Source organism: Mytilus californianus, unplaced genomic scaffold, assembly GCF_021869535.1.
Source record: "Mytilus californianus isolate M0D057914Y unplaced genomic scaffold, xbMytCali1.0.p SCAF_14, whole genome shotgun sequence".
NCBI lineage: Eukaryota > Metazoa > Mollusca > Bivalvia > Mytilida > Mytilidae > Mytilus > Mytilus californianus.
Window position 1 is genome coordinate 12544192 of NW_026262626.1, and position 13244 is coordinate 12557435.

A 13244-nucleotide genomic window follows, 5' to 3' on the forward strand; every position below is an offset into this window, starting at 1 on the left:
TCTGAATTTGTAGATTTGTAAATTGAAAGTTTAACCTGTTTAGAACGTGTATTGTTGAATTGTTTAATAAAATTACACACACAATCTGGGCTGATATGCATAAAACCACTTTAAGTTCAAGGTATCAATGAAACTGGGTCTGCATGAAAAATGACTTATCACATAGTACCAGAACCTATGTTTACTGTTAGATGATAAGAAAATATAGCTGTAGGCCTAGTTGAAAATCTTTACAAATTATTTATTCTTTAAATTTCTATTTGACTGTCTGGGTGCTTCTTATGTGTTTTAAATGTTTGCGTTTTGTATGCTATAGTAAGTTTTATAGACTGTTGTACGTCATTTGGTCGTTTTTAAGTTTTTGTCATGGCGTTGTCAGTATGTCTTCGACTTATAAGTTTTATATAATCTGCATCTCTTGTGCTGTATGTTAAAATGTATCTACACAATTGCTGCATCTTTACACATTCATCAATACACCTAAAAATATGAATAAAGCTTTCGTATATATAAAAAATAAGGAGATGTGGTATGATTGGTAATGAAACAACTATCCGCCAGTTCAATTCAAAAACCTGATATAAGCAAATGTGACTTACTTACTTACTTTAATCAGAGAGATCTTGAATCTGAATTCAAGGATACGAAGTGGGAAGGGTTTAGAGGTGGATTAAGGTGAGGACATGGGGGCCCGTCCCTTTTTTGGAAAAAAATGGTTTATTATTTAGAGAATCACTGAAGCGGGCCCCCTCTTTATGCATGACAGTTAGTGCCTCCTTATGACATTTTTTGGATCCGCAACTGGTGAGGACTTCATAAAAAAATATTTAGTAAGTTTGTGTTTTGTGATAGATAAAGTATTTACATTCACATAGACAGAAATAGGATAAAATAAACTACCGAAAGCTTAAGTCCACATAAGAGGGTATGGATGGGGGTTAACAGAATAGAGAATAACGGGCAAACAATAAAGATTAAAGAATAATGAAATGCTAAAATATGAGGAAAGAGAGTGATGAGCAAAAAGTGTAAGTTTGTAGAAATATAGCTAAAAAAATAAAGAACACAGAAAAAGAAGACCCCCCTCCCAAGATCCTGACTTCAACTTTAACGCTGCCGGGATATTTTGAGACAAAGTGCACGTATTAGTAGTCAGCCGAAACCATTACTGAAGCGTTTTGCATCCATACGGTTTTTTTTCGGGATACTGACTGCATAGTAAATTATCAATGTACTAGTTAATGTTCTCGAGAGATGACCCTATTACAGAGACATATATACACATATGTGTATATATGTCATATACACATATGTGTATATATGTCTCTGCCCTATTACGTGTCAGTAACCTCCTCGACACGGTACATTTTACGGCGGCTCATTTTTGTCTTAAGAATAAACATAATTGATAAGTTTCTTTCCCCTGCATTCCTCGAGGGTTGCACTAATGACAGGACGATTGCCCGGATAGTGACAGGACGATTGACCGGATGAGATATAAATAGTCAGAACTTTTTTGTTATTCGGTAGATTTTTTTAATATTTGTAGACCTTGGAGATATTAAACTATATTTTATGAAAATCAAACAAAAAAAGTGAAAAAATATATTTTTGAGCAAATAAAGTTCACCGGACGGTATTCACACTCGCCGATGTACGCTATACATATATTCAACTGATCGACAACAAGTGTTAATATCTCTTTTGTTTTACAATATTTGTCCATGAAATTAAGGAATCTGTGAGAATAATAAATATATTATACGAAAATATAAACTTTATAGTAAAAAAAAATGTTTTTCTTCAAAAAAAGTTGACCGGACGGAATTCACATTCGCCGATATATGTTTTAAATATATTGAACTGATCGACACAAGTGTTAATATTTATTTTTTTTTAATATTTTTTTCATGAAACTAAGAAATCTGAGAGATTAATAAATATATGATATGAAAATATAAACTTTATAGTAAACAAAAATGTTTTTCTTCAAAAAAAGTTGACCGGACGGAATTCACATTCGCCTATATATGCTTTAAATATATTTATCGTCCGGTCAACTTTTTTTGCAGAAAACACATTTTTTTACTATAAAGTTTATATTTTCGTATAATATATTTATTATTCTCACAGATTCCTTAATTTTATGGACAAATATTGTAAAACAAAAGAGATATTAACACTTGTTGTCGACCAGTTGAATATATGTATAGCGTACATCGGCGAGTGTGAATACCGTCCGGTCAACTTTATTTGCTCAAAAATATTTATTTTCACTTTTTTTGTTTGATTTTCATGAAATATAGTTTAATATCTCCAAGGACTACAAATATTAAAAAAAATCTACCGAATAACAAAAAAGTTCTGACTATTTATATCTCATCCGGTCAATCGTCCTGTCACTATCCGGGCAATCGTCCTGTCATTAGTGCAACCCATTCCTCGATCGCACTTGTAAATAGCACATTGGTCTCAAGACATTGGTACACTATACGTTACAACACTTGCCGTCAGTACTCAAAATTGGAAAAATATTAAATAAGAAGGTATAGAAAATTAATGCACACACACTACTATCAACCACAGACATGATGTTTTTCTCAATTAGCCTAAATCGTTATTCCGCAATACAACGAGGGTGATGAAAACACGGGCACCGGCATGCTGTGAATTTGAAAGTTTCCCAAATGAGTAACTATCCCTTACTTTTCTAGTGTAAAGTTTTATTAATACACATTTGATTTGAAATGTGATATCAGAGAGATATATAAACACATATATCATAGGCTGATCCAGGGGGGGGAGGTTGGGGGCCCGGGCCCCCCTTTCTTTGGAAAAATTTGGTTGATTATTTAGGGAATCACTAAAGCATGACTGGAGCCGGCCCTCCCTTATGAAAAGTTCTGGATCCGCTAAATGAGAAACTCAAGAAATTGTTTTCAATTAAGATAAATACATGCAGTTTATAATGGTTTTCAGTTGTTTTTTAAAGGAGAGGCGGATTTAATGGGCGGGCGAGGGGGGGGGGGGTGTGGAAAGGAGTTCGGGGCCCCCTTTTCTTGAAAAAATTTGGTTGATTATAAAGGGAATCACTGAAGCATGACAGGAGCCGACCCCCTCTTAGGCAATCACTTATGAAAATTTCTGGATCCGCCACTGTAAAATCGTCTTCAGTTGTATTATATTAAAAATTTTATACCTGTATTCTATAGTACAAATCACAGGAAAATAATGTAAATTATCTGGTAGTAGCAATACAATATAAATATTGAGCAAAATTTCTACAAACTTTACCATACTCTATTCAAAAATAAACATTATACATCATGTACATCAAGATAACAAAATAAAATTTAAAATCAGGGCGGATGGACCCAGGGCAAACAGATATTAACTTATTCAGGCTAACAAGTAATTAAGGTTGAATGTGAATCAGGGCGAATGGACCTAGATCCAAACTCCAGTAGGGTAACTCCTATAGTTCAAAAGTTCATGTTTATAAATTTTGTCAGGTCACCAGTACCTCACTAATAAAAATGAAACAACATGTTACAGACAATTTACATCTTTAATTTCAGCATAATTTTGGTTTTGGTTATGAATATCTTTCTTCTACATTTTTGGATAAATACTCATTATCCGACAAATTCCAAGTTGAACCTTCTTCAGTAGGCCTATCCCCACCAGAGACCAAATGATGCACAAGTTAGGTATAGGTAACAATATAAATGCAACAATGAGCAAAAGCTATACCATCTAGCTAGCTTTAAAAGGCTTTGAATAATATAAAATAAATCAAACAAGGAATTTAATGGTTTTGGGCAACTGTTTTGAATTTAAAAAAAAAGCTTTAACAATGTTAATTTTTGTGTGCATTAATTTTTGCTAATTTTGAATAATGGACAAAAATGTGAGATTGATTATTGTGATTTAAGAAAAATCTGCATACATAAAATTGAAAATGGAAATAGGGAATATGTCAAAGAGACAACAACCCAACCAAAGAGCAGACAACAGCGGAAGGCCACTTACGGGTCTTCAACGCGGCGAGAATATCACGCACCCGGAGGTAGTCTTCAGCTCATAAATATGTATTAGATATAAGAATGCAATACAGCTCTCAGTCGCATTAATAAAAACCTCACAATAAGTTCTGAAAATCAGAATAAAAAGTATTGTAAGATTCTCAAAGTGTACACATGGAGTTATGAAACTTAAATTAATCATGCTAATTAAACATGTTAAAGATTGGCATACAACTTGGAGTAGCCTTATGGCATTGTATAGTGTAATGAATTCAGGGGATAATGGCACTTATGTAACGTCTTTGATTTTAAAGTCCTCAGAATCAATCTTTAATATTAATATGCATACTCTTGTACAAAGGAATATAAGTATGCAATAGACATATGGTCTTCAAAAATAAGAGGTATCCATGCTATACATTTATGACAAGATCTTAATCAAGTATTAATTTTGGTTTGTTTAAATATTTCGGAAGTTAGTATGACGTCCTTTCTAATGATGATGTTTTCGTTTAAAGTTGGAAAAAATTGTTTGTACCAACAAAAATAAATACATGAAGTTTATCCAGAATTATGTGTTTATCATTTTTTTTATGTTTAGGTTGCCAGCAAGATGAAAAGAACAATGCAGTTCAAAAGTCAAAATGTGGATAAGCTGAGATACAAGGTCCTACTTTTGCAGATTTTCATATTTTGCATGAATGAATTTGAAGTTTCTATCATGGAGGGCAGAGAAAGAAAAGAAACACTTCAATTTTCCTGCTTCTGAGGAATAAATGTAAAACATCTTGTTCGGTAAGTTTTATGCTCTGTTTTGATAGTGTTTGTGCATTCATCTGTCTTTCTCTAAATTGTATTCACTTAAAGATTTTGGTTACAGTTCACCATGAACTTCAGTTAGTAACTTGTGGTTTTACATGTATATACTCAAAATTTAGTACTTTAAAATGTTCATGTATTTTTGTCGAGCCTGCGACTTTTGTTGCAGAAAGCTCGACATAGGGATAGTGATCCGGCGTTGGCATTAGCTAACTTCCTAAAAGCTTTATATTTTAGAAGGTGGAAGACCTGGATGCTTCATACTTTGTATATAGATGCCTCATGATACGAATTCTGTCTGTCACATGTCCATTGTCCTTGACCTCATTTTCATGGTTCAGTGACTACTTGAATAAAAAGTTCAGATTTTTTGTAATGTTAATTTCTCTCTTATTATGAGTAATAGGATAACTATATTTGGTATGTGCGTACCTTGCAAGGTCCTCATGCTCGTCAGAGAGTTTTCACTTGACCTAGACCTCATTTCATGGATCAGTAAACAAGAACAGTCTTAGATGCATGATTTTTTTATTAGTTGTTAGTGGTTTTGAACTAGCTGTCAGTAACTGCGAGTACTCTCAGATCTGTACTTAGTGTCTTTTTGTTGTTTGGATGTACAAGTACCCAGCCACGTCCACTTGTATTTGTAGTATTTTTATCTATCTGATGAGTTAAGCCTCTTTCAACTGATTTTTATACGACCGCAAAAATTTTTTTTGGGTTCATATAATGCTATGATGTTGTCGTCGTCGTCTGCGTCGTCGTCGTCCGAAGACACATTTGGTTTCCGGACAATAACTTTAGTTTAAGTGAATGGATCTCTATGAAATTTTACAAGAAGATTCAATACCACAAAAGGAAAGTTTTGATAAGTTTTGGGGGTTATGGTACCAACAGTTTAGGAATGAGGGGCCAAAAAGGGGCCAAAAAGAAGCATTTTTGTAGTTTCCGGACAATAACTTGTGTGTTAGTGTATGGATCTCACTGAAATTGTACCATAAGGTTCCATATCACAAAGGGAAGGCTGGGATTGAGTTTGGGGGTAATTGCCCCAAACATGCAGGAATTAGGGGCAAAAAGGGGCCAAAAACAAGCATTTTTCTAGTTTCTAGACAATAACTTGTGTTTAAGTGTATGGATCTCTCTTAAATTGTACTACAAGGTTCCATACCTCAAAGGAAAGGCTTGGATTGAGTTTGGGGGTAATTACTCCAAGGGGGGGGGATTTTTTTTCCCAATTTTTTTTTTCTTCAATATTTTTGAAATTTCAAATTTTTTGAAAAGTTTCAAGAAGAAATCTTCAATTGAAAGTATTGCGCAATAGATTTTTAAGATCTTTGACAACATTTATTTTGTGTCAGAAACCTATATTATGTCAAAAATTTGATCACAATCCAAATTCAGACAGTATCAAGCTTGATTGATTGATTGTTGGTTGCTTAACGTCCAGTGGCAAATATTTCATGCATATTCAGGACGAGTATCAAGCTTGAATATTGTGTCCAAATTGCCCCAACTGTTCAGGGATCGACCTCTGCGGTCGTATCAGGCTGCACTCAGCAAAGCATTATATTATAGTTCGTTCTTATGTTGTACTGTTACACCACTGTCCCAGGTTAGGAGGAGGGTTGGGATCCCGCTAACATGTTTAACCCCGCCACATTCTGTATGTATGTGCCTGTCCCAAGTCAGGAGCCTGTAATTCAGTGGTTGTCGTTTGTTTATGTGTTACATATTTGTTTTTCATTCATTTTTATACGACCGCAAAAATTAAAAATTTTTTGGTCGTATATTGGTATGACGTTGGCGTCGTCTTCGTCGTCGTCCGAAGACACATTGGTTTTCGCACTCTAACTTTAGTTTAAGTGAATGGATCTCCATAAAATTTTACCATAAGGTTCAATACCACGAAAGGAAGGTTGGGATTGATTTTGGGGGTTATGGTACCAACAGTTAAGGAATTAGGGGCCAAAAAGGGGCCAAAAATAAGCATTTTTGTAACTTCCAGACAATAACTTGTGTGTTAGTGTATGGATCTCTCTGACATTGTACCACAAGGTTCCATATCACAAAGGGAAGGCTGTAATTGATTTTGGGGGTAATTGCCTCAAAATTTTAGGAATTAGGGGCAAAAAAAGGGGCAAAAAACAAGCATTTTTCTAGTTTCATGACAATAACTTGTGTGTAAGTGTTTGGATATTTCTGAAATTGTACTACAAGGTTCCATATCACAAAGGGAAAGCTGGAATTGAGTTTGGGGGTAATTGCCTGAAACGTTTAGGAATTGGGGGCCAAAAAGGGACCAAAAATAAGCATTTTTCTAGTTTCCAGACAATAACTTGTGTTCAAGTGTATGGATCTCTCTGAAATTGTACTGCAAGGTACCATACCACAACGGGAAGGCTGGGATTGAGTTTGGGGGTGATGAATCATAAGGGGGTTCAAAAAATTTGGGGGGGGGATTTTTTTTTTTCTTTTTTTTTCTTTTTTTCATTTTTTTTTTCTTTTAAAATTTTCCATTTTAAGTTGGTTATTTCTGATTTATATTTAAAAGCAAATAATAATGATATGGTAGGAGATACACACCAAACAGGATGTGTAAATTATTATATAATAAGTATTGTGCAATAGCAAGAAATTTTCAATTGCATTGCACAATAGCAAGAAATCTTCAATTGCACAGTATTGCGCAATAGCAAGAAATCTTCAATTGCACAGTATTGTGCAATAGCAAGAAATATCCAATAGCACAATATTGTGCAATAGCAAGAAATTGTCAATTGTACAGTATTGCACAATAGCAAGAAATATTCAATTGCACAGTATTGTGCAAAAGAAGATACTTCGTATAAATTGCTTATTTCTTGATCAATTTCAATGTGGTTTTATTCTTGAATTCTTGGGGTTCTTTGATATGCTGAATCTAACCGTGTATTAAGTTTTTGGATTTTGGGCCCCGTTTTTAAATTGGTCCACATTGAGGTCCAAAGGATCCAAAATTTAACTTTGTTTGATTTCATCAAAAATTGAATTATTGGGGTTCTTTGATATGCCGAATCTAACCGTGTATTTAGATTCTTAATTTTTGGTTCCGTTTTCAAATTGGTCTACATTAAGGTCCAAAGGGTCCAAAATTAAACTTAGTTTGATTTTAACAAAAAATGAATTTTTAGGGTTCTTTGATATGCTGAATCTAAACATGTATTTAGATTTTTGATTATGGGCCCAGTTTTCAAGTTGGTCCAAATCGGGGTCCAAAATTAAACTTTGTTTGATTTCAACAAAAATTGAATATATGGGGTTCTTTGATATGCTGAATCTAACCATGTATTTAGATTTTTGATTTTTGGGGCCTGTTATCAACTTTGTCCACATTGAGGTCAAAAGGGTCCAAAATTAAACTTTGTTTGATTTCATCAAAAATTGAATTCTTGGGGTTCTTTGATATGCTGAATCTAACCATGTATTTAGATTTTGGATATTTGACCATAATAGGTGAATGTCCAATTTAAAATTTTTAAGTTCTTAGACCACATTCATTTTGTGTCAGAAACCTATGCTGTGTCAAATATTTAATCACAATCCAAATTCAGAGCTGTATCAAGCTTGAATGTTGTGTCCATACTTGCCCCAACTGTTCAGGGTTCGACCTCTGCGGTCGTATCAAGCTGCGCCCTGCGGAGCATTTTATTTGTACATAAATTAGGCTGTTAGTTTTCTCGTTTGAATTGTTTTACATTGTCATTTCTGGGCCTTTTATAGCTGACTGTGCGGTATGGGCTTTGCTCATTGTTGAAGGCTGTACAGTGACCTATAGTTGTTAATTTCTGTGTCATTTGGTCTCTTGTGGAGAGTTGTCTCATTGGCAATCATACCACATCTTCTTTTTTATTTTGTTAAGTTTTGGTGGTCAAGTCCATATCTCAGATACTATAAGCAATAGGTCTAATATATTCGGTGTATCGAAGGACTGTAAGATGTACATGACCAACTGGCAGGTGTCATCTGACCATGACCTCATTTTCATGGTTCAGTGGTTATAGTTAAGTTTTTGTGTTTTGGTCTGTTTTTCTTATACTGTATGCAATAGGTCTACTATATTTGGTGTATGGAATGATTGTAAGGTGTACATGTCTAGCTGGCAGGTGTCATCTGAACTTGACCTCATTTTAATGGTTCAGTAGTCAAAGTTAATTTTTTGAGTTTTGGTCTTTTTTCTATTACTAAATGCAATAGGTCAACTATATTTGGTGTATGGAAACATTTTATGATGTACATGTCAGTCTCGCAGGTTTTATTTGACATTTTCACGGTTCATTGCTCAGTGTTAAGGTTTTGTGTTTTGGTCTGTTTTTCTTAATCTTTAAGCAATAGGTCAACTATATGTGTTGTATGGAAGGATTGTAAGCTGTACATGTCTGCCAGGCATGGTTCATCAGATTTTCACCTCATTTCCATGGTTCATTGGTCAATGTTTAGTTTTCTTGTTTAAGTCGGCTTCTTAGAAACTATAAGCAATAGGTCAACTGTATTTAGTATATTGAATGATTGTAAGGTGTACATGTATTTCTTGTCGGGTTTATATGACCTTGAATTCATTTTCTTGGATCATGTTGAGTTTATGTGATAGTTGTAGTAAAGCTTTATATTTAGGACTATCAACATGATATCAATGATTAGTAAAGAAGGCGCAACATTTCAGCGTGTGCACTCTTGTTTATACATTATACACCACATTTACTGTTTTTACCCTGATTTTATGGATCACTGAACATAGAAATGTCATAATGTGAAATTATAGTACATTCTTAGGTTAAAGTTTTAGGTTAAGGTACATAGCTTACCATGAAGTTGAATTTCATACACATGTTCATTATGTGGTGAACTTTTAAATACAGTGCCAAACTAAGATTTTGAGCCTGATTACATGATTGACTAGACATTGACACATGCTAGTGTTTGCCAGGCATGGTGTCCTGTACTAAGAACTTTAATAGTACTTGCTGAGTATGGAGTTTTTGTGAAGTTTAATATTATTGAGATTTTTGCATGACATCCTGTCAACTGCTTGTTGATCATGTTTATACACGTCTTAAAATTAATATCTGACACATTGGTGTTTTGTGAACTTGGAAATAAGTTATTTGATAGAATAATAATGTTTTGAGATTTTCAAAATAAAAAATATCCCATTTTTACTATTAATAATTAAGTGTTAACAAAAAGAAGATTTAGGATATATGTATAACCATATATAAAAATGAGACAGCAACCGAACAACACAAAAATAAGAAAAAAAAACAATATAATTTTTTGTATCAATGTTATAATTTCCAACATGTCAAAAGAGTTCAAGGTATTTTCTCATTGAAATAAAACACAAGTGGAACTCTTTCAGAACTTCAGAAGCTTAAAGAAGTGCTGTTTCTATTGTTGGCGTTTTGTATAATATATTGCAAATTCTTGTGAAAAATGGAATGTTATTGTAATTGCCTAAAGTTTTAACATTGATCTATATATATATATATATATATATACCTGGGGAAAATACCCAAATGTTATAAAGAAGAATACATAAATTGATTGTTATATAATATTAGAATAGGAAGATGTGGTATATTGCTAATTTGACAACTCTCCATCAGAGACCAAAGGATGTAGGAGGTTAGCAACTGATGACACTGGACAACCTTCAACAATCAGTAAAATCCATACCGCATAGCTATTTTTATTGAAAATCATATGTTATTGCTACATGTATGCAAACAATTTTTTATAATGCATAACTTCGGATTTTATTGGTTCTTTTTCAGAAGGATTGAAATTCATCACTTAGAATAAAAGGAGAAAACACAGAAACAAGACCAGAATAAATTCAAAGACAAATGTCATATCAGTTATTATTTTCATCACTCAGTCAATGAATCGAAGTTCTATTAAATATCTAAAGATATTAAAACCACAATAATGACAATGTTCTGTGCTGAATGGCCAAAAAGTGGACTATACATTAAGATCACACAATGCTGGATGATAAGAAACTATTAATTTTTTGGATGGAGGGATATCCTGAAAAAAATTTAGATTTATGTAAAAAGCTACTAGTATGTTAAGCCTAATAATAGAGTTTTCATTGATTCCAAATGGGAAAAAAATGGGTTTCAAAAAAGTATTCTAGAATTCATAAATAAACATATATTGATACTTACATTATCTGCTTTGTTGTTTAAAAGTTTAGTTTTGAACAATTATAGAACAATATGATTGCATTAACATTTCCAAGGAAAAAAAGATATTCAACTAAAAAGATTCATCTTAAAACAATTTACTACCAAACAGAATTCATTGTAACATACACATTACTGTATATTTATAATTTGAATCCCATAGGATTAATTGGATTTTATTTTGTCCCATGGGATATTAAAAATCCCATGGGATAATTATAGTCCCATGGGATTTTTTTTGTCCCATGGGACAACAAATATCCCATGGGACTACAATTATCCCATGGGACCCAAAAAAATCCTATGGGATTTAACCAAAATCCCATGGGATAATGGTCAATCCCATGGGATTTGCCTTATCCCATGGGATATTGAAAATCCCATGTTTTTCTAAATCAAATAAAAAAATATATATAATAATGACAGCAGAAAAGCAATGAATTTATTGAATCCCATGTAATTCCGCACATTTTGGTTATATACACGACACTGTAGCTCTAAGGAGAGGCGGCGGCGGATTTGCAAATGAGTGTTTTGCAAATTAAAAGTGTCCAGTGTTGTAATATAACATTTTAATTATTCTTTAGAAATATAAGGCGTACAATCAATCTCTTTCATGATGACAAATATCAATATATTTGTGTTTAAACAAGTTGGATTTTTTTTCTGTAAATTAATGTGTATTATTGCTGTCAATTTTGATGCTTTTAATTAATGGGTGAAACTGAAACTTTTCATTTGGAAATAAATTTAGATAGTAAACTATGAGAATTTTTCAAAGCAGATTTTTATAAAATTTGACAGTTATCTCATGTTTATAATGTTATAATGTGCAAAACTTTACTTCTTTTCAATAAAGTTCTTTAAAAATATACTGTTTGTTAAAAAGGCAAATTAGGTAGTCGATGTCAGTAAAATTTGACTCTCCAATCATAGAAATTGTAATTTTTTTAAATGATAAAAGATTGTAATAGACCGTGGCAATCATACTCAAAACAAATCATTCAAATAAGATTTGTGAATATGAAGTAAGAGACATTTGGAATATAAACTTAATTTGAAAATAAACACTCTAATAAAAGTTGCTGAATACTCATGTTCCGTATCGACGTTATAAATGAAAATGAAATTGAGCCTGACATTAACAGCATGTTTTCCCCTAAAAAAAGTGATTGCCCCGCTACTAATTTTAGGGGGAAAATTATTTTGCCTTGCCAGATATATACTATAAAAACAGTACTTGTTCCGCCCCAATATGCACCGGCCTGTTCCTCATATAAATATTGATTAAATAATAAAACAAATATATATATATTTTAAAAATGAGGTCATATAAACCCAGGGAGAAAAAGACTCTGTGGACACATCTTTGCAGGGCAAATCTATTATAAGCAAAACTATTATGTTTGGTGAAAAAAACCATTCCGTACTTTTAGGTTATAAGTTATATTTCGACTTCAAAAATCTGTGGTGATATGAAAGTATTTTCTTGCAAAGAAATATATCACAAAATTGGAAAAAGTTTGATTGGTGTGGTTATGGATAAACTTATACGAATTGATCAATTGCTGGTAGAACTGTGAATCTGAATGGTTATACTTGTTTGAATGTTATCGGGGCATGAGGTACGTCATGGCACAAACATATCTACAGTAACTGTTAACTTACATTATATTTGAGGGGTACCTAATTCTTTAACTAAAACAGTATGTGATTAAAAAGTTCCCTTTATTCAATTATGTATTAAAATTTGTAATGAAGTGGCCTTCATTGGATTTAGCTTTCACAAACACTTAAACTTTTTATAAAATTTTTAAGTAACAAACAAAAACTGAAGGAATTGCATGAACTCCAATCGGAGCAAGACGGTGTGCGTCGACAGAGTACATGATCTAGAGTACCATGTGCATGTCCCAATTCAGGAGCCTGTAATATTCAGATATGTATATCTATTAAAACGACTGTTCAGTCTATTATTCTCAGTAAGAATTTATCTGATTACATTTATAATGTAACGCTTGCAAGGGAGGTAATTTGTTAACACTAGATTTATATGTTCTCAACTGGATCGATAAAAAAATGGCAATCAACATTGCAGTCTAGATCTTGTATTTACATGTATATTCCTTCAGCGATCATTTTACTAAAGTTATTAGTATTATGGGCTCCCATA